At 43.5% G+C, this 19,926-nt stretch overlaps 1 pseudogene; it reads right to left on the bottom strand.

Annotated features, from left to right (window-relative positions):
* The window catches only part of LOC133368748 (zinc finger MYM-type protein 1-like), a 111,337-nt pseudogene extending 95,591 nt beyond the window's left edge, over positions 1 to 15,746 (bottom strand).
* Between the last annotated feature and the right edge of the window lie 4,180 nt (positions 15,747 to 19,926).

The following is a 19,926-nucleotide window of genomic DNA, read 5'->3' as shown; positions in this document are numbered from 1 at the left end:
GGAAGGTAAGGAGCTGCATCCCTGCACGTATTTCTCCAGAAAATTAAAGAATGCCAAAAGAAATTATACAGTGTGGGAAAAGGAGCTGTTGGCCATCAAGGACTCTTTTGAGAACTGGAGACAGTATTTGGAGCGAACTCAGCATCAGATAGAAGTGCGTTCTGACCATAAGAACTTGGAAAGTCTACGAATGGCCCGAAAGCTGAACCAGAGACAGATACGCTGGTCGCAGTTTTTTGCCAGGTTTAACTTCAGGATTACTTACCATACCCATGCCAAAAATCAGAGAGCAGATGCTCTATCCAGGCAACCGCAATACAAAGGAGATGAAGCTGACGACCAACCCCAGTACGTTGTCCTGCCGGAGAAGCTGATGTTGTGATCCTGTCAGCCTTCATGGGAAGAGGAGCTTAAAAAGGCACAGCAGGGGGATCCATGCATGCAACAATATATCCAGGAAATGGAACAGGATCAGGATTCAGAAGTAAGTAAGTTTCCATTGGAGAGATGGTCTGTTGTGGTTCAAAGCTGCCAGATATGTGCCAAAGGGGGACTTAAGACTCAGAATTTTGCGTCAATGTCATGACTCTATCACAGCTGGGCATTTCGGCATCTTTAAGACCATTCAGAATGTAGCCAAGGACTTTTGGTGGCCCCAAATGCGTCAAGACATTGAGAACTATGTAAAATCCTGCTCTGTCTGTATGCGGGCAAAAACAGACACAGGAAAGCCAACAGGGCTGCTGAAGCCTCTACCCACCCTGAACGAACCCTGGAAGGATCTTTCCATGGACTTTATAACTGATTTACCGAAGTCCCGAGGAATGACGGCTATACTGGTCATCGTGGATTCATTAACCAAAATGGCACATTTTCTCCCTTGCTCAGGGGCCTTAGAAGCTAGAGAAACAGCCAAGCTGTTCATAAAGGAAATCTACAGATTGCATGGGTTGCCCAATAGCTTAGTCTCAGATCGGGGAACTCAGTTCACAGCTAAATTTTGGAGGGCTGTTTGGAAACAGCTGCAGACGGAGTTAAAACTTTCTTCGGCACATCAACCCCAGACGGACGGGCAGACTGAGAGACTGAATGCGGTTTTGGAAAGGTATTTACGCTGTTATGTGTCTTACCAACAGGCTGACTGGGTTTCCTATTTGCATTTTGCAGAATTTGCTTATAATAACTCCTTGCATACCAGTACTGGACAAACACCTTTCTTTGCTAACTATGGATTCCACCCCAAGGCCTTCCCCAGCAGTACAGAGAGCATGCCTGTGCCGGCTGCAGGGGAATTTCTGCAGGAGCTTCAGGCAGTGCAGCAGGTACTGAAACAACCATTAAACGAGGCCAAAATTGAGTATAAATGAGTTGCTGATCAGCATCGAAGAGAGGGCCCTCCCCTTCAACTAGGAGACAAGGTATGGTTGTCTACCCGCTTCCTCCAGATGCCAGGCAAATGTAGGAAGTTACAGGATAAGAGAGTGGGGCCCTTTGAAGCAGAGGCACAAATCAATCCAGTGGCTTATCGTCTGAAGTTGCCAGCTACTTTCAAAATACATCCTGTGTTTCTTCGTTCCTTGTTAACGAAAGCAGCGCCTCCCAGCGAGTTACGACCGGTGGAGCCTCCAGGGGCACCAATACTAGTGGATGAGCAACCTGAGTTCGAAGTGGCAGAGATTCTTGATTCCAGGAGAAAGCATAATAAATTACAGTATTTGATCCACTGGAAGGGTTATGGGCCAGCTGACAGATCATGGGAAAATGAGAGAGATGTGCATGCCCCAGATTTAGTGAAAGAATTCCATCAACGGTTTCCTCATCGTCCTAAGTCGACAAGTTGGGGGGGAGCACAGCATGAGAGAGGGGATGGTGTCAGGATGCAGGACTGGGGCCCTGTTGTTTCAGAGGATGAGGAGGGGGAAGAGATCATTTGGCCAGAACCGTGTGAAGAAGAACTTGAGAAAGGGGGGGGAATCCCAGAGATAGAACTGTCTAGCAGTAAAGACCTTGAAACTCTCACAGACACAGATTCTTCCTGTGAGCTTCCCACGCCTCCTTCCCATTCAAGACTAGAGCAGTTGGAGAAGGAGGGAGGGCAAGGGGGAATTCAACTCCCTCCTGATGAAGGAAAAAGCCAGTCTGACGGTTCAAGCATAGCCCCCCGCTTTCCCCCATACCTGAGTCAGAATCCTCAGAAGGGAAGGGGGCAGTGCTTCCTCCTTCACCACGGACAAGGAGACAGCAAAAGAGGGCAAAGGGGAGAGAGAGGAGGGGTGTGGATGAGAGCACTTTGAGGCGGAGTGAGAGAATTCGCGCCAGAAAGCCCCCTTTTTAAGGGACAGGGGGAATAGGGATTCCTTGTCCTGTCAACTCTCTTCTATGCCACAGGATATGTGTGATAGTGTTGCTTCATGAGAAGGCACAGTTTTTGTCTGGATATTACGTTAATAAAAACTGAATTGCTTTCACCAACTGCTCTGGTTCCTGAGTCTCGTCCTGGACACGACAGGTAGTGGACTGATGGACTTATGTGCTTTTAGATGGTACCTTGGGGCCAATTTTAGCGCTGCAAGTGTTAAGTTGGAAATGTAGATTGTGATGGTTATTGTTATTTAACTCTTGTAATTGTGTTTTGTAAATCGTATTGCTTTATTGTATTGCTTTATTGTTTTATTGATGTATTCTTATATTGTATTTTGATATTTGTGTCTTCTGCAAGCTACCTTGAGGTCCTCGGGCTGAAAGGCAGGGTATAAATAAATTATTATTTTTAAAAAATGTAAAAATGCAAACACAATTTGGGTTGGTCTTTCACAGTCCAATCTACTTCCTGTGTAGCTTGGACAAATTTGGTAATATGTGCCTCTGAGCAAAGCTGTCCCTGGCCACATCCACACCATACCTTTATTTTACTTTACATAGTCATGGTTACTCCCAAAGAACCCTGGGAAGTGTATTTAGTGAAGGGTGCTGAGAGTTGCTATTTGTCCTGTTCCCCTCACAGAACTTCAGTCAGAGTGTTACACCAAAAAATGGCTCTTTTACATCTGGAGGAAGCTCCAAATACACACCAGATGGGAGACCAGAAAATAAGTCAAAACCTTTATTGATTACCAATATATTTTGCAAAAGAGAGACCAGATATTCGGCTCGTGCCTGAAAACCAGTCTAAAGCCTGATTACAAAGGTACAAGTGATATATGCTCTCAAGCCCTCCTAACACAGCCCCTCCCGTCTCTGTCAGTAACTTTCCCAGACTTTCTTCATTGCCTTGCATTAAGCCAGCGTCCTGGCCTTGATCGTTCATTCGTGCTGTCCCTACCTCCCCCTCCTGACACGATACATTCCAGTGAGCCATTATCTACTTGAACAGTATCTTGTTACATAGGATGGGTAAGTTAGCGTTTTAAGTATCAAACACGAACTGAGCATTTGGCATCCACAGGCACCTCAGGAATTTTGTTTTTCTAGTTCTATTCTATGTTATATCAGATTAACACATTCTACACTGTGTCAAATTAACACCACATGCACTAGAATTCCCAAACTAGGCCTAATTTCATTACAAGAGCAGCTGACTGTTAAACCACTCTGGCCACTGGAGCTTTGTCAGGAGAACAGGAGTTTCCTATCAACTCTCAGTACACTTCCCAGGATACTTTGGGGGAAGCCATGACTGTCTCAACTGAAATAAAGGTCTGGTGTGGGTGTGGCCCCCTGATTAGGCAAGCTAAGCTGCTGTGAGTCTGGATTTTAGAACACTGACAGTTGGTTCTTACTGAGCATGCTCAACATTATCATCGAGTTCAATGTAAAATTTCTTAAATTAATTAAAAATCAGCCAGGCATTTTTTTAACTTTTAAACTACAGAAGATGAAGGTCATAGTATGGGGGCAAGGCCAGGAATAGGATTACAGGTACTTGGTGAACATGGCTGATTTTTAATTAATTTCAACAAATTATGAGAACTGACAGAAAAAAGTCCAAAAAGGCTCTGGGGTTTTTTTCTCTCTTTTTACACTTTGAACTCTCGATTCTCTCTGACTGTTTTGTTTATCACCGTGAAAATGTAGAGGATTGTTAAGCAAGTATTTCTGAGTTCAGGACTATATGTTTTTTAAGGTTTTGTTTTGAAATGATCTTATGGGTAGCATCAAAATGGCATGGGAGGTATTTTCCATTTAACATTGAGAAATGCGAAAAATCAACACTGGCTATAGTATATAATCTTTAAAAATTGTTCTTTTCAATTCACTAATGAATGCATAGCATACTAGGGCAGATCCACACCATGCATTTAAAGCACATTCAACACCCATTTGTAGCACATGAATCCCACCACAGAATCATGGGAACTTAGTTTGTTAAGAGAACTATAACTATGAGGGGGAAACTACACTTTCCAGAAATCTTTGGGGAAAGCCATGCACTTTAAATATGAGTTGGGTGTGCTTTAAATGTATTGTGTGGATCTACTTAATAAACTTTGCCTGAATGCAAACTATTTTAATTAATTTTTTTAAATGGAAATCAGCTACAAGGTTTACTGAATGACCATGGGTTACTCACCATCTCCCAGCCTAATCTGCCCTTCAGGGTGAAAACAACAGAGGGAGACCATAACCACCTTAAGGAAGAAGGGCATACTTAAAATGTAGAAGAAATAATAATGTACAAACATAGTGTGAAATCAGATACTTATCCGAACATAGTATGAAGAAATATTTATATAAGCATGACTGTCAAAATTGTTCATTATTTGCACAACCTTTAACGATATTTATAGTGCAATCCTATGCATGTTTACTCAGAAGCAAGTCCCAATGTATTCAATAGGGCTTACTCAAACACGTAAGCATGCACAGGACTGCAATCTCAACTGATAAGGGACTTCACTCACCCAACCCAAAATTCAGAACCATGCCAGTTTAAGCTGTTTTGCAATTGTTTTATACTTGTTTATGGTTATTGGATTTTAAATTGATTTATTTCTTATTGTGAGCTGCCTTGGTCCAATCAGCAACCCTACCTCACAAGGTTGTTGGAAAGACTCCATATACACATACACTGGAGATGTAAAATACATACACCTCATATAATAGTTTATTGTCAAAACCAGTTGGTTATTGCAGAACTTTTTAAAAAAAGTAATAATAAAATCAGTATTAGTTTCCTACCAAATAAAAGAAGTGACACCTAGGTAAGACCTGCCTAATTGCTTAAACATAGGATTGGAGGGGAAGAGAAAGATTTACAACACAAATAGAGTCCTTTGCTATGTTCACTCAAAAGTCCCAAGACACAATCCTAACCATGTGTACTCAAAAGGAAGTTCTACTGAATTCAATGGGGTTTATTCCTGGTATGTGGAATTAGCATTGTAGCTTTACTCCCAGAAAAGCAAGTATAGGATTAAAACTTCATATTGGGAAGATTTTCAAAACAGGCTATTAATTAATAAACTGGCCTCTTCAACAGCCCAGGAAAATTTAAACTTGTTGGCTCCTCATAATTAGAAATGTATAACACATTGTATGGCATCATAAGCTGTATGTACACTTCTTTTAAATTTTTGTTCAAAAATTATTTGAAAGATAAAATGTATAATATGCTATTTTTGCAAGAAATTTTAAAAAACCCTGCATATACACTTATACATACTGAAATTATTTACAGTAAACAATTGTCTACCAAGATCTTGCTGCAATCTTTTGTTCTACAGCTCCTGCACACACAGAGAAAGGCACTTTTACTACTGATGAAATCTCAATTTGTGAGATTTTCAGACAAGCAGGAAAAGACAATAATTTCCTGGCCTTGCAATGGGTTCTGGCTAGTGACTGGAGGTCAACAACCCCCTTGTCAATCACAGCCCTGACTTCACTTATTGGCTACAAACCTGAAAGGGCAGGGTTAGAGCAGCCAGCTACAAGCTCATTTAACAGAAATTGGGGGGGGCTGACATTTTGGTGTATATCTCTTGAGCCAGACCACCTAGAAATATAATTTAAAAAAAATAAAAGCTGAGAGTCCAGAGATTGGGGTGACTCATCCAGAGAGGACCGCAAAAATCTAGAGTCTCCGGGCAAAAACTAGAGACCTGGCAACCCTATACATGAGATGAAACACATTTCTATGAATTTTGCAATGCAGTTCTCCAGCCAAGTGATGTACAGTAATGCATGTACTGGGGCAAAGTGTGCTTCAAAATGCATATATTGGTAAAATAACATTAAAATGCATTATATTAGGAAAAATTGCTTTGCTAAAATGGGTGTATTAAGCAAAACTGCATACAAATGCGTATATTCGAAGAAATTGTGCTAAGATGATGATGAATTTCCATAAGGACATATTTGAAAAGAATCATGAACTGATCTGGAAATGTGGGGATCTGAACTTAAAACTGGAAAAGTGAGAAACCAAAATTGACAGGTTTTCCCCATCGTTATCTGCTGCTGACCTTCTGGGGTTCTCCATGCAAGCAAGGATGGCAGCACTTTTGGGACAGCCTTGCAGCCTGCAAAACCGCTTGACCTCCTCACCCTCCCAAGCCCTGGCTTTCAGGTTGCTGTGCCTGCGAGCCTTGAGTGATTGTGTTCAATGGCTGCCAGACAGTAATGAGAATTCAGTTCTGCATAAGACGTTTGGCCAGCTCTCAGGAACATAAAAGCAGCATCAATCCCAGAAATAAAATTTGGTCAGGGCCCGGAGCTGAGGCACATTGAAGGCTGGTTTTGTGTGTCCTGCCAGAGTTTTTGCAACCAGAGATGGCTAAGGGCTGGTTCATGCACAGCCCCATCATGCAGAGGCATGCTGCCCGATGACATTTCACAGATACAAATGGGACACTGCTTGGTCCCTGCAGTACTCCTCTTTCTCCAAGGCTGTCTGCCCACCCCACAATTATACATTGCTGAAAACATTTTGCCCGATGTACTTGGTATTCATTCACTTTGCTGTAGCTCATCCTACAGTGGTTTAAAAACCAGAGGACTTTGGTTTTGGAGTACATGATACACTAGGGGAAAAAATACCCCTATGTTATCGGTGGTTCAAAATGAGCCTCATATGTGACAGTGTGTGTGAATGGTCAGGCTGTATGTTGCATAGGGCCTTATTTTTAACACTTTAATCCCACTTTTCCCTCATGGAGCTCAAGGGAGGGATGAAGGAAACATTCATTCAGCTTGCATTTCAATGAGAACTGGCTGACACTTCCGGAACCATCCATAAACTGAAACATAGCTATCCTTTGAAATTCACACTTCTTCAAATTTTGCAGTGCAGTTCTCCAACCAAAAATGAATTTTAAAAGGGGATAATAGAGAAATGTAAGCCTCAGATGCCTTGGGCCCAACAAAACAAAAGATTATGGGTGCAGGCCACCAGCTCGACCTTCTCCTCCAGTAGTCAGCGCTGAAATGAATGGAGCTTCTCAAGGAGAATTGGAACAGGGCCTACATTCAAACACACTGTGTTGAGAATCATTTTGAAATAATTTGTTTTAAATTGGGCTTATTCTGAATTATTCCTGGAGTAGTTGGCCCATCACCAGTCTGAAACCTCTCCCATGTAAGATAAATCCCTGCACATTCTGAACAGGGCTGGTCCTAGACCAAAAGGCGTCCCTGCTGTTCCTCTTCCATTTGTTCTGCTTTGAAATGCTGCATTTTTAATAGAAAAAATAATGTATTTGCATCACATTTCGCAATGCTGACACACAGTTTGCGTGGATCTGATCCCAATACTTGCATGCACGCCAGTGGCTGAATGGGCACTGATGCTGTAAATTTTCCTGCAAATTAAATTAAATTAAATTATTATTTCACACAGTGCTGGCAACACAAGACAGTGTTCCCGGCTTTATAAGCAAAGCTGAACTGGTAGTGTTTGTTTCCGTTCCTAAGTGGATAATAGGGCTGTGCACCCCAATTAAACATAAGGTTGGGAGGGAGGGAGGGAGGGAGGGAGGGAAGAAGGGGACACTGTGCCTCCATCCTCCCCTATCCAACTGCACTGCAGAGAACAGGACTGAACTTTCTGCTCACCAGCTACTGAATGGAGAGTTCAGTCCTGCTGGGTGCTGCTTCACCAGAGTATTTCCTGTAGGGAGGAAACAGACCCTTGCAGCCAGGAGGATTGAACTCTCAACTTGCCAGCCAATGGAGTGGAGGGTTCCATCCTGCTGGGGTCTGCTTCATCAGCATGTTCTTCTCAGACCGCTGCAGCTGGCAGGATTGAACTGTCTGTTGACCAGCTGGCAAGCAGAGGGTTCAAGTCCTGTTCAGGTTGGCTGCACACATGTTTTCCTGCTGGGAACAGACACACACAGCTAGGGATGGAAAGATCTGTCTACTTCGGTTCTCTCAGTTTCTCATTTTCCCAATGTTAAATTCAGTTCTCTACATTTCTACAGTGATCTGCGGGTTTTTTAAAAAAACAGTCCTCATGAAAATTCTCCACCATTTTAGTGCAAATTTCTCCAAATAAATCACAGAAAATTTTCTCCAAACACATTTTTGTAGGCAGTTTCTCATCACATCATGCCTTTTTGCATGTTATTTTCACTCATGTATTCATTTTATACCCACTTTTCCCTAATATATGCATTTTTATAAATATTGTTTTGTTGGCAAACTGCATCCCAAAATTCTAATAAATGCAAATTTCAAAGGATGGCTGTGTTTTGGTTCATATATTGTTTCAGAAATTGTAAATTTGATAAATTCTGCTTGAAATGCAAACTGAATCTACATTCTCACCCATCCCTACATGCAGCCCTGGTGTAGTGTAGGAGCATCTGAGAGCCCTTTCGCAAGCAGGCCTGTGTTGCTCTTTGCAGAAGTTTTCTATGTCGCCTTCTCCCTCGGCTCTGGCCAACTGGCTGCTCTGCCTTTTGAACAGCCCTGGATTGCTCTGGGTGGGCCAACTCTACCCAGGGGAATACAGGGCTGTCTCAACCCAGTCTGGTCAAAGCCCAGATCCACCTAAACTGGACCAGTTTGGGATCTGGGCTTTGGACCAATTAGGCCTGGCACCAGTGGGTGGCAAAGTAGGTCATGGTCTCAAGGGCCCAGGTGCTTAGAAGGGCCCCTAGGAGGGTAGTGTTCCAGTTCCACAATAGCACAGTGTTGTGGGGCATGATTTTACCCCAGACTGCAAATCACACCCCATGACCCAACTTTAGCGTGGTTTGTGGACCCTCCCAGGCAACACCCCCCCAATGCAGCCAATGTGGGCTTAAATAGTCCTGGCCACCCTGCCTTCCATAGTGCCATGTTAGTGCATGCAAAGGCATGCGCACACAGCATGCTAGTGTGCTGACACAGTCTGCGTCTGTGTTAGAATTGCTCTTAATATGTCTTTTAATATCTTTAACCCTTTTTTAAAGATGTTTTTAAAAGTTTTTTTAATGTTTTTAACATTGTTTTGTTTAATCATATTTTAAGGTCTTTTATGATGTTTTAAAGTGATTTTGATGTTTCTGTTTGCTGCCCTGGGCTCCTGCTGGAAGGAAGGGCGGGGTATAAATAAAATAATAAATAAATAAAAATGATGTGGGAGGCAGGGCAACCGGGCTTATTTATGCACTCGCTGGTTCATGGGAGGGTTTTGGTGCCCGAGGGCCCCCCTCATGCCTGGTGCCAGCCCTGGATCCAATCCAGTGCACAGTCCTAGTGGATAGTCGAGTACATTGCCTATAAGAGGCATCTCTGATCTCTGAGCCTGGCACCTGGGGGCCCCCTTAGGAAGGTACCTTACATTGAGCCAGACCACTGATCCATGTAGCTTAGAATTGTCTACACTAACTGGCACCAGCTCTTCAGGCAGGAAGTCTTTTCCATCCAAAGCAGATGCTCTATCGCCCTTTTTGGCTGAAATCTAGATGTGTGGCCAAAGTGTACAAAAGTCCTGCAAAACAAATGGAGCTCATCTCCTTCCCCAGTATGGCTTGATTTTTACAGCTTAAGCTTTCTCCCAGGAAGCTGTTAGGAGAAGAGCCAGGGTTCAGTGGCAGAGCATCTGCCTTTCATGCAAAAAGTCCCGGCTTCAATCCCTGGCGTCTCTAGTTCAGGCTGGGAATGTTCCCTGCTTGAAACCACAGAGAGCTGCTGCCAGTCAGAGCAGACAATACTGGATGGGGCAATGGTCTGACTAACGATAAGGCAGCTTCCTATGTTCCCATTGTCTGGACCACAGTCCCCAAATTTTGTGTCATCCCAAAGGCTGCTCTGGAATCCAGTCTAGTGGTTTGGCTAAGAAAAAATTGATGTTGGGGGTGCGTGTGGAAAATGCCCCCCTTACTGTTCTGAATTAAACCATATGTATGTTTTGGTAAAAAAAAAAATGGAAAGGAGCAGCTCTCCAAAGCATGCTCAACTCAGAAAGCAAAGGTCTGGACTGTTGGTGGCCAGTGTTGCAATGACACAGCTGGCCATAGATGAAGGCATTTGGAAGTGATTTGAAGGAATGAGCTCCTATGATCAAAATCAATATTGCTGCTGACAGAGAAAGCTAAACTACTAGAAAGCAGCAAATAAGTACTCAAAATTTCCCAGTGGACCTTTGACACCTGAGATGTATATTTTTAGGATCCACCCTATTTTCTGTGATGATGTTTAGGTTGTTTTTAACTGTTTTAATTATGTTTTTAAATTGTTATAACCCGCCCTGGGACCTCCAGTTGAAGGGCAGGTATTAAATTCTACTACTACTACTGCTACTGCTATTGCTACTACTAATAATAATAATAATAGCTTACTGAAGACTTTGCAGGAGAAGGAAGGCAACAGGTGAGAGGAGTTAAGCATCCATCCGCCTTGCTTCTCACCAAAAATTGTGCTGCTGCTTTGCAGCAGTTCAGCAGCAACTACAATTATTAGACCAGTGTCTGCCACATAAAACCTGATTTGGGCCTACACAGTAGAAAAGCATAACTCGAATGTATGGAGGCATGGCTCTGCTATAGGCAATGCAAGGGAGATATCTCAAGGGAGGAGGCTTTGGTGCCAAGCAATTTTTACAAAAATGCATATGTTAGGAGAAAGTGTGCATAAAATATTTATTTATTTATTATTTGATTCATATCCTGCCCTTCCTTCCAGCAGGAGCCCAGGACAGCAATTAATATAAAAATGTTAATATATGACAAAAAATTATTTGCAAAAATGTTTACATTAGTCAAAACTACAAAAAGGTGTTTATTAGGAGAAATTCACACTAAAATGGTGGAGAATTTTCATGAGGATTTAAAAAACAAAAACAAATTGCAAATTGCCACAGAAATGTGGAGAACTGAATTTAAGATTGGAAAAATGAGAAACTGAGATAACACAGATCTTTCCATCACAAGAGGATGATGGGAGTTGTAATTCAGCAATACCTGGCTGACACTGGGTACCATGTTCCCTGCCTTAGAGCACCCAATGAAGCTTGTCATAACACTGTAGGAATCCTGACATGGTGGGTGGATTCTCAGACCCACCCACCACCACCAGGTAATCAGAGCTTGGAAGTAACTAGTTACAAGTAACGAATTACTTGTAATTCATTACTTTTTTGAGTAACGAGTGGGTAATTCCTTTACATTTTGATTGTAATAGAACTAGGAGTAATTTTACTACTTTTGTGGAGTAACTGTAACATTTCCAGAATTACTTTTGGGCATTACTGGGGGGGAGGGGAGCAGGGGAAGTCTTCTGCTCCTCTGATTTGTGGATGAAAATCATGTGCCTCAAACTGGGCTTCTGTGCAGTGTCGCTCTTTCCTCATGCTCTGTGGGTGGGTAGGAGGCGACGAGGGAGGAGGTGGAGAGTGAGACGGGGTGGAGTGGAGAAAACAATTATTTAAAAAAACCGTTAGTGGTAGTGAAGAATGGAGTGGAGGGAAAAAGGATCCAGAGGTCAAGAACATGGATAAAGGAGAAGGAGGCAGCAGCAAAATGGAGATAAAGAACTGAGGAGGTGAAAGGTGACGTTTGTTTGTGTGTGTGTGTGTGTGTGTGTGTGTGTGTGTGTGTGTTTGTGTGTGTGTGTGTGTGTGTGTGTGTGTGTGTGTGTGTGAATACTGTGTTTGCACTTGGCACACAAAGTGGCCTCCACCACCCTCTCTGGCTACTGTGATGCATTTGCAGTATTTTAAGTATTTTACATCTTAGGGGGAAATGTTGGCTTGAGTGAGTGTCCCTTAGTTGGTGGCAGGGCAGGGTCTGGGAGGTGGTTAAGTGAGAGAGATTATGCTGGCTGGCTGAGTGGGGGGGGTTGCACTTGGTTTGACGTGCAAAGATTTGAGTAGTGGCCTCAGCCTCCCTCCCCATCACCCTTACCAGCAGAGAGACCACCATTGCTATCTTATGAATAAAAAGAATTATTCTACTACCTCTGTATGTGTTTGTTTATTTTTAATGTTTTAGCTACTCAGATGTGCAGCAGCCAAGGCCAGCACCTTGTAGGCTTTTTTTAAAGTAACTGAAATGTAATTGTAGTAATTACTTCAGAGAAAAAGTAAAGTAATCAGTTACTTTCAGAGCAGTTGTAACTGTAATGGTAATTACTACTTTTTTGTGCCATGTAACTGTAACTGTAATTTATTACTTTTTAAAATTAATCTTCCAAGCTCTGCAGGTAATTCTGTGGCCAGGGAGGCCACCAATAAGGCCACCTTTTCAAAAGGGCCACGGAGTCATGCTCTTGCGTAGCTCCCTTGCAATAGACTTTCCCATAGATCGCACATCCCTCGCTAATCAGAGTGGGGGGGTTGTTAATCAAACTTTCTCAGGCAAGCTTTGTTCATGAAGAACTAAATACTGGTACTGCAGAACTGCTGTGGCCAAATCCCGGATCCTGAACTGAATCATGCTGATTCGGGTCGACCCAGGAGTTGACCCAGGGTGAAGCAGTGGCATCACTAGGGTTGGTGTCACCCGGTGCGGAAACTCATGGTGTCACCCCCATGGACCTCCTCCCGTACCAGACCATACAGAATCCTTAGTAATGCTTTTTGTACTAATGTTACTCATAAATCGTAATTCCCGTATATCACTGAATAGTAGTGACATAAACAACTAGCAAAATTAAAATTACACCTTTAAATTACAATATCATATGCACAGCCTAAATGTATTTACATTTATACATAGTCTCATGTGGTTAAAGTGAAAATTTGGTAAGAAAACAATAGAATTTGAAGTAAAAACGTTTAAGAACTACATCAAAAAAATGAACATTAAACTTTACTGTTACATGAGATATATTAATGGATTAGGTTTACATAATCAATAACGGCCCATATAATGTAGAAGTCATAGACAAATGCATATGGAAATATACTCATAAATGAAATAATACCAAAAAAATAAACAGGAACAAATGCACAAACATTTCAGCACTTAGTGAACATCTCAACTAAATCAGAACTTTCCTTTCCTGGCCTTCAAAGCTGCGAACTTGTGAATCACTTCATCGAAATCAATGCCTTTCGCCAACTCACTTTCAATGGATAATATAGCAAGATCGGAAAGCCTTGACTGTCCCATGGTAGATCGCAAATAGTTCTTTATAAGTTTCAGCTTTGAAAGCTCCTCTCACATGAAACCACAGACACACAAATTGTCAGAAATAATTTTAGGATTAGTGAAAGGGCTGGGAGAGATTCTATGAAGTCCCATTCAGCTATAAATGTCAAAACGTCTAATATTGCCCAATCTTTGGCTTCTTCCAGATCAATCTCTGCTGCTTTCAGGTGCCTTCTCAGCCTTGGTATTTCTATTAAAAGTTCATTCTCGGGTACCTCATCATAGAAAGTGGTCAATTTTGGAATGGACACCTTTAACTCTTCTGCAGTGGCAGATATGAAACTCTTCACTTGAACAGCCTCAAACATGGCTGCTACTTCCTTGATGGCTCTTGATCTGATCTGGAGTTCAGAATGAAAGCGATCAATGCACTCAAGCATCACCCTCTTATTTTCTTCTTGGAGAGTGAGTCCAGCATCACTTGCTTCCTCCCCTGCCATCCTCTTCTTGAACCTGGCTCTTCTTCTACTGCAATTCCATATTCGTCTGATTTTAAAAGCACCTGTTCAATTGCATGCTCCACTAGGTGACTGCGCTCCTCGTGCAGAAAAAGTCTTAGCACCTCTAGCTTTGTCACCACCTTGTTGAGAGTTAAGCCCTTAGTCTGCAGGTACTGCTGTGTAAGATTAACTTCCTGTAGTACATCACACCAGAAGTACAGGTAGCACAGAAAAGTGAAATCACAGACAGCAGGCAAAAGACCTTGTGCTGCACCTCTTGTGTCCAAATTTTCATGTGGATCACAAAGAGCTTCAATAGCCGCCACAAACTTATCGAACTTTTCTTTAACTGGCTTAACTGCAGCATGATGAGCACTCCAGCGTGTTGTTGATAGCCTTTTCACTGACACTCCAGTATGGTCAATTAACACATCTCATCGATGGGTGGAAGCAGCAAAGAAAGAAAACATTCTCTCAAGAGTTCCAAAAAATGTCACACACGATGCATTTTCAGCAAAAGAGTGCTGACCGCACAAGTTAAGTGAATGGTCCACACATCCATTAAAAATAGCTTTCTTGTTCTTTCCCTTAAGAATGGCTTGTACTCCTCCATGGATTCCAGCCATAGTGGCAGCATTATCGTAACCTTGAGTGCGGCACATCATTATGTCCAGTCCATCACTTTCCAGATTTTTAAGAATGTCAGAACTGAGGTCAGCAGCTTTTTTCCCCTTTAAAGGGAAAAATCCTAGAAATACTTATTTTACTTCAACTTTCCTATTGCTGATTTTTACATATCTTATCACTTCGGACATCTGGTCAGTATGTGATATGTCAGGTGTGCTGTCGAACATGACCCCAAAGTACTTTGCAGACTTTATGTCCATGACAAGCATCTCCTTCATATGATTTGCCAGGGCACTTATAAACTCATTCTGAGTTTTTGGTGAAAGATAAGAGACAGATACTTTAAGTTTACATGTGTTCTGCTTTAATCTCATTAGGTGCTCTTTCAGCACTGGATCATATTTTGAAAGCATCTCAACCAACTCAAGAAAGTTCCCTTTATTCAATGAAGATTCATCTTCCTTGTGGTCACGGAATGCCAGATTCTGCTTGGCAAGAAACAATGTGATATCAAGCAATCTGTGCAAGATGTCCCTCCACTTTTTCTTCTCCATTTCCATAAAAGCAATAGTTTCATCGCCAATGGTTTTCTGCAGCCTAAGTCCTGCTGCCAATGTTTTCCACTTTTCAAGGCAATGTAGGTGCTGTTCGGATGTCTCATGGTTATGTACTTTCGGGCTCAGTTTCCACCACTTCTGAAACCCAGTCACAAATTTGGATGTCGTATCTGTAGCACTAACGGCAAACAGTCAGCAGCAAAAACAATATAAATTCTCGCTGACAAGTGAGTAAACTGTCCATGACCGCAGAATTTTCTCGCCATTTGGCATCATCTTGTAAAACCACTCTTTTGAAAGCTGGCACACATCTCCCTTAGCTTTTGCATCTTGCCTTGCTGCAACACTGAAAGGCCCATCTTTGTTCTGGAAAGAAGCACTTCCCTTTTGATGATTTCCACCCGAAAATGATCTGGAACTGGTATCTCCCAGGAAGAAACATCACATAAAATTTGCAAATCTTTCTCCTTAATGTCACTCATCTCATTTACAGTATCATGGCTAGAGTCACTTTCAGCACTCTCTTCTGCTTCAAATTCTTCCATTTCGACTCCTTGCTCTTCTGCAGAATGCATGCTAGCATCAGAAGAATCAGCTTTTTCAATTGGAGATTGACAAGCAGTGTCTTTTGATGAACCCTGGCCATCATCTGGTCTTTTGACATACTGAAGCATGGATCCAGCTAGTGTCTTGAGTGATTTTTTTCTTGCCTCTTTTGCTTTCCTTTGCTGGTATCCACTTGGCCTTGTTCATTTATGCACTCCATGTGGCATGATTGAATATCCCTGCACAATAAAAAGGGTTGTTGGAAAGACTCCATACACATACACACAGAGAGAGAGCCAGCTGTGGGATTGTCACACAAACAACCTAGAATATTTTTTCCCTTTCACAAGGACATGCAAAAGATCGAACCCAGGACCTTCTGCATGCAAAGCACATGCTCAGCCTACCACTGAGATATAGGGTAGAAAAGTACTCACTGTTCTGCTGGTTCTAGTGCTTTTCCACCACTTTCTTCTGCAAATAAGAACATAAGAACATAAGAAGAGCCTGCTGGATCAGGCCAGTGGCCCATCTAGTCCAGCATCCTGTTCTCACAGTGGCCAACCGGGTGCCCGAGGGAAGCCCACAAGCAGGAACTGAGTGCAAGAACACTCTCCCCTCCTGAGGCTTCCAGCAACTGGTTTTCAGAAGCATACTGCCTCTGACTGTGGCAGAGCACAGCCATCATGGCTAGTAGCCATTGATAGCCCTGTCCTCCATGAATTTGCAACACACAATACTACTCCCACCCCTTTTTACTGTAAAACCTGGTGGGAGCAGCTTTATCAGTTATTTTTTTTAAAAACTCAGCTTCAAAGAGATTTCACAACTGATTGGCTGATCAACCCTTTTGCCCTTGTGACCAATGGAAACACTCTGCTCTGGCAACTAGTGTATTCATGGCCTTCAGCTGCTGCCAGCCAAACCTATCTGACTGCTAAAGTCATCATCTAAGGTAGGGGTGGGACCAACAGCAATTTTTAAGAGGTCCATGCAGAAAAAAAGGTGGGAAACTACTGGTATAGGGGGGTAGTTACTGTATGTACCCCTCTCTGTTCAGGCAACCAAGAGGCATTAGAGTTCACAGACATGTCCCAGCCAGGATGCTCAAGGTGTGAAGTAGGGCCAGTAAAAAGAGTGGCCTGGGGATAATTCTGAGGGCCAGTTAGAGAGGCTTGGAGGGCCACATTTGGTACCTGGGCCTGAGCTATCCCCCCCCATTCTAATGAGCAGCCACAAATGAAACAGGGTAGGGGGTGCAGAAATCCTGATTCAATAGGTCCCCTTCCCAAGTCTGCACAGTTTTGTTTTGGCTTCAGAGTATCTCCAAATCAAGGATTACAGGTTTGACGCTGGGAAAATGGTTCTTTTATATTATGTATTCTGCTATTTTTATATAACAAAATTGACCAAAACTACGCATAAAAGAAACAGAAATGTAGAGTGGTAAGCCATCTTGCATTAGACACATTATAGGGAATAGTTAATGGAATTGAATGGGATTAAAGGATGTCCTAGGTTCACAAGTATCTCACTTGTAAACATTCTCTTCTGCCAACATTCACACACTCCCAAACACAAGCAGGCCTGCTCAAATATGCCCAGTATTAATGCTGTGAACAGGATAGTGTTGTGTATCCCACAATAAGTAACATCATGTGCATTATTCAATATTGCCTAAGCCAGGTGAAAAACTATGTTACATACCTAGTGATATCTACACTGGTTATCTTTTTCCAACAAATGTGATTTGGTGTCAGCAAAAAGCAATTTCCCCACAGCTTAAAAATCACCCTAGAGTGAAGAGCTTTATATCTCTTGTAACTAAAAGGCTAGAAGTGATACTTTCCCCACCCCAAAGGGAGCAGCATTTTTTAAGATTGGAGGGGGGGTGTATTAATAAGCTTTAAACACCTACCCTTCGAAGTATTCAAGATCAAATGGCAAAAAAGCAACATATTTTAAGAGCTCTTTTTGCAATTATCTTTCTTTATATCTCATAATAGCTATAGAACCATGAAACAGTTTCACACACCCTTTGTGCTTTTAGCATTAATTCAGAGGCCACAGAGTCAATTAACTGTTTGTTACAGTAATCACTGTGTACAGCCAGTGAGTTGGCCCGAAATACAGTATAGGTCAAGAATAACCACCCATTTACCCCGTAAAATGGAACTGCAGCAGCAGAGCTTGGAAAAGTTACTTTTTTGAACTACAACTCCCATCAGCCCAATCCAATGGCCATGCTGGCTGGGGCTGATGGGAGTTGTAGTTCAAAAAAGTAACTTTTCCAAGCTCTGCGAGGCTCTAGCCTAGCCTGGGCTGGTACAGGCTGCAACGCCGCTGCTGCTGTGCCTCGCGCTCTTCTCGCCAATATTGTTGTGGCCACCGGTGCTCTCTCTCCCACGTGCGACTTGCAAATCCTTTGCAAACAAACTCCACGCTGCCCGGGGCCAATGGCAAGGCGAGCTAAGGAAACCACGAAAGGGAAGGCTAAGCCAATCAGAAGAGGCACAGGCGTTCTCTCTGCTGCCAACAGGGTGGGACCAAACGCCAGTCTGTGTCCCAGACTCCCAGTCACAGACTGTGAATCCTGGACCCTGACTCTAAGGCCCTGCCCCGAGGGAGATCATCCAGGCCCTTACCTCACGCGGCACCTCTGATGACACGTTAGCGCACGCGCCATGCCACGCCGCGCCGGCCGGGCAGCTCAGCCCTGAGCCCTCCGCCATCCGCAGCGTCTGCCTGCCTGCCCCGCTTCTTCCTGGACCTGGCTGGACGGTGCGTGCCACAGCCTCGGAGTGGGGGCGGGGGGGCGGGTGGCTCTGGTGTCACCCCCTCCTGGACCCTGACTCTAGTAAGGCCCCGCCCCAAGGGAGATCATCCAGGACCTTCCCTCACACGTGGCACCTCTGATGACGCGTCAGCGCGCACACCATGTCGTGCCGCGCAGGCTGGGCAGCTCAGCCCTGAGCCCTCCACAGCCGCCATCTGTGGCGTCTGCCTGCCTGCCCCACTTCTTCCTGGATGGGGTGTGTGCCACAGCCTCGGGGTGGGGGCGGCTCTGGTGTCACCCCCTCCATGGTGTCACCCGGGTGCAGTCCGCACCTCCTGCACCCCGGTGGTGACACCCCTGGGGTGAGGCAGCCTTGGATCAGGGCCATCTGGAGAGAGCCAGGGCTGCTAAAATGGGAGAGGTTGGCCATTGAAGAGAGGCATTAGATGCAAGCACCTGTCTAGGCCCCTTTCTCCTCCTCCCAGACACACATTTAGTTATGGTTTAAAACCCTAATTAAACACCAAGCAAAGCCCCCAATACAATACGAGACCTGGATCTAGGTTGGGTTTGCCCCAGATCATCCCAGGTTGCATTGGGGCCACTCTGGAGCACTCGATTGGTCCCCAAATAGGATCCAGGTGGCTGTGTGCAGCCCTACTAAATACTAATATAATGAATAAATAAATCAAGATAAGTAGAACACAAACATTGCTCAAGGGCTGTCCATGGGGCAAAACCAAAAAAAAATCCACCAAATGTTCTTTGAAAAGTCGTCATTCTTAAAGCCACTTTTTGAGTCTGATGTTGGCCTGGAGAATATCTATCAGCAGCACAGCACCACATTGCAGGAGATTAAATTTCATCTAGCAGACAACCTAGTTTGTTCATGACACATGCTCAGACCAAGAGCATGCTTCAGCTCTGCTCTTCCCTCAGAGTCACGCCAAAGTGACAAATCTGTTTCTGCGGTGATGCAGTTGGCGCCGCCTGAGAAGTGTTGCTGATTAGCCTGAACCAAAAGCCTCCCCACTCTGACCTCCCCTGTTTTGATACTTCTGCCTTGCTGACCTTCTCCCTTTTCTCTCCATGCTGCTCAATGAAAGGTGCTGCTAATAAGACATCTTTGTGCATGCAAGATCCTGGATTGTGCAGTAGTGAGGACTTGCGATGGGCGAAGAATTCAATTCAGTTTGCATTTAAAAGCGAGTCTTCCTAATTTGCACTTTCTGAAACACCACATGAACCAAAAGATTGCCATCCTTCAAAATCTGCACTTCTCCAGATTTTGCAACACAGTTCTCCAGCTACGAAATATGTACAAAAATGAGGTCAACTATGCATAAAAGTGCATATATTAGTAAAAAATAACATTAAAGATGCATTATAAATGGTTTGGGCCA

Source organism: Rhineura floridana, chromosome 12 (genome assembly GCF_030035675.1).
Source record: "Rhineura floridana isolate rRhiFlo1 chromosome 12, rRhiFlo1.hap2, whole genome shotgun sequence".
Classification (NCBI taxonomy): Eukaryota; Metazoa; Chordata; class Lepidosauria; order Squamata; family Rhineuridae; genus Rhineura; species Rhineura floridana.
Note: the sequence above shows the minus strand (reverse complement) of the source record. Positions and strands in the feature narration are given on the sequence as shown.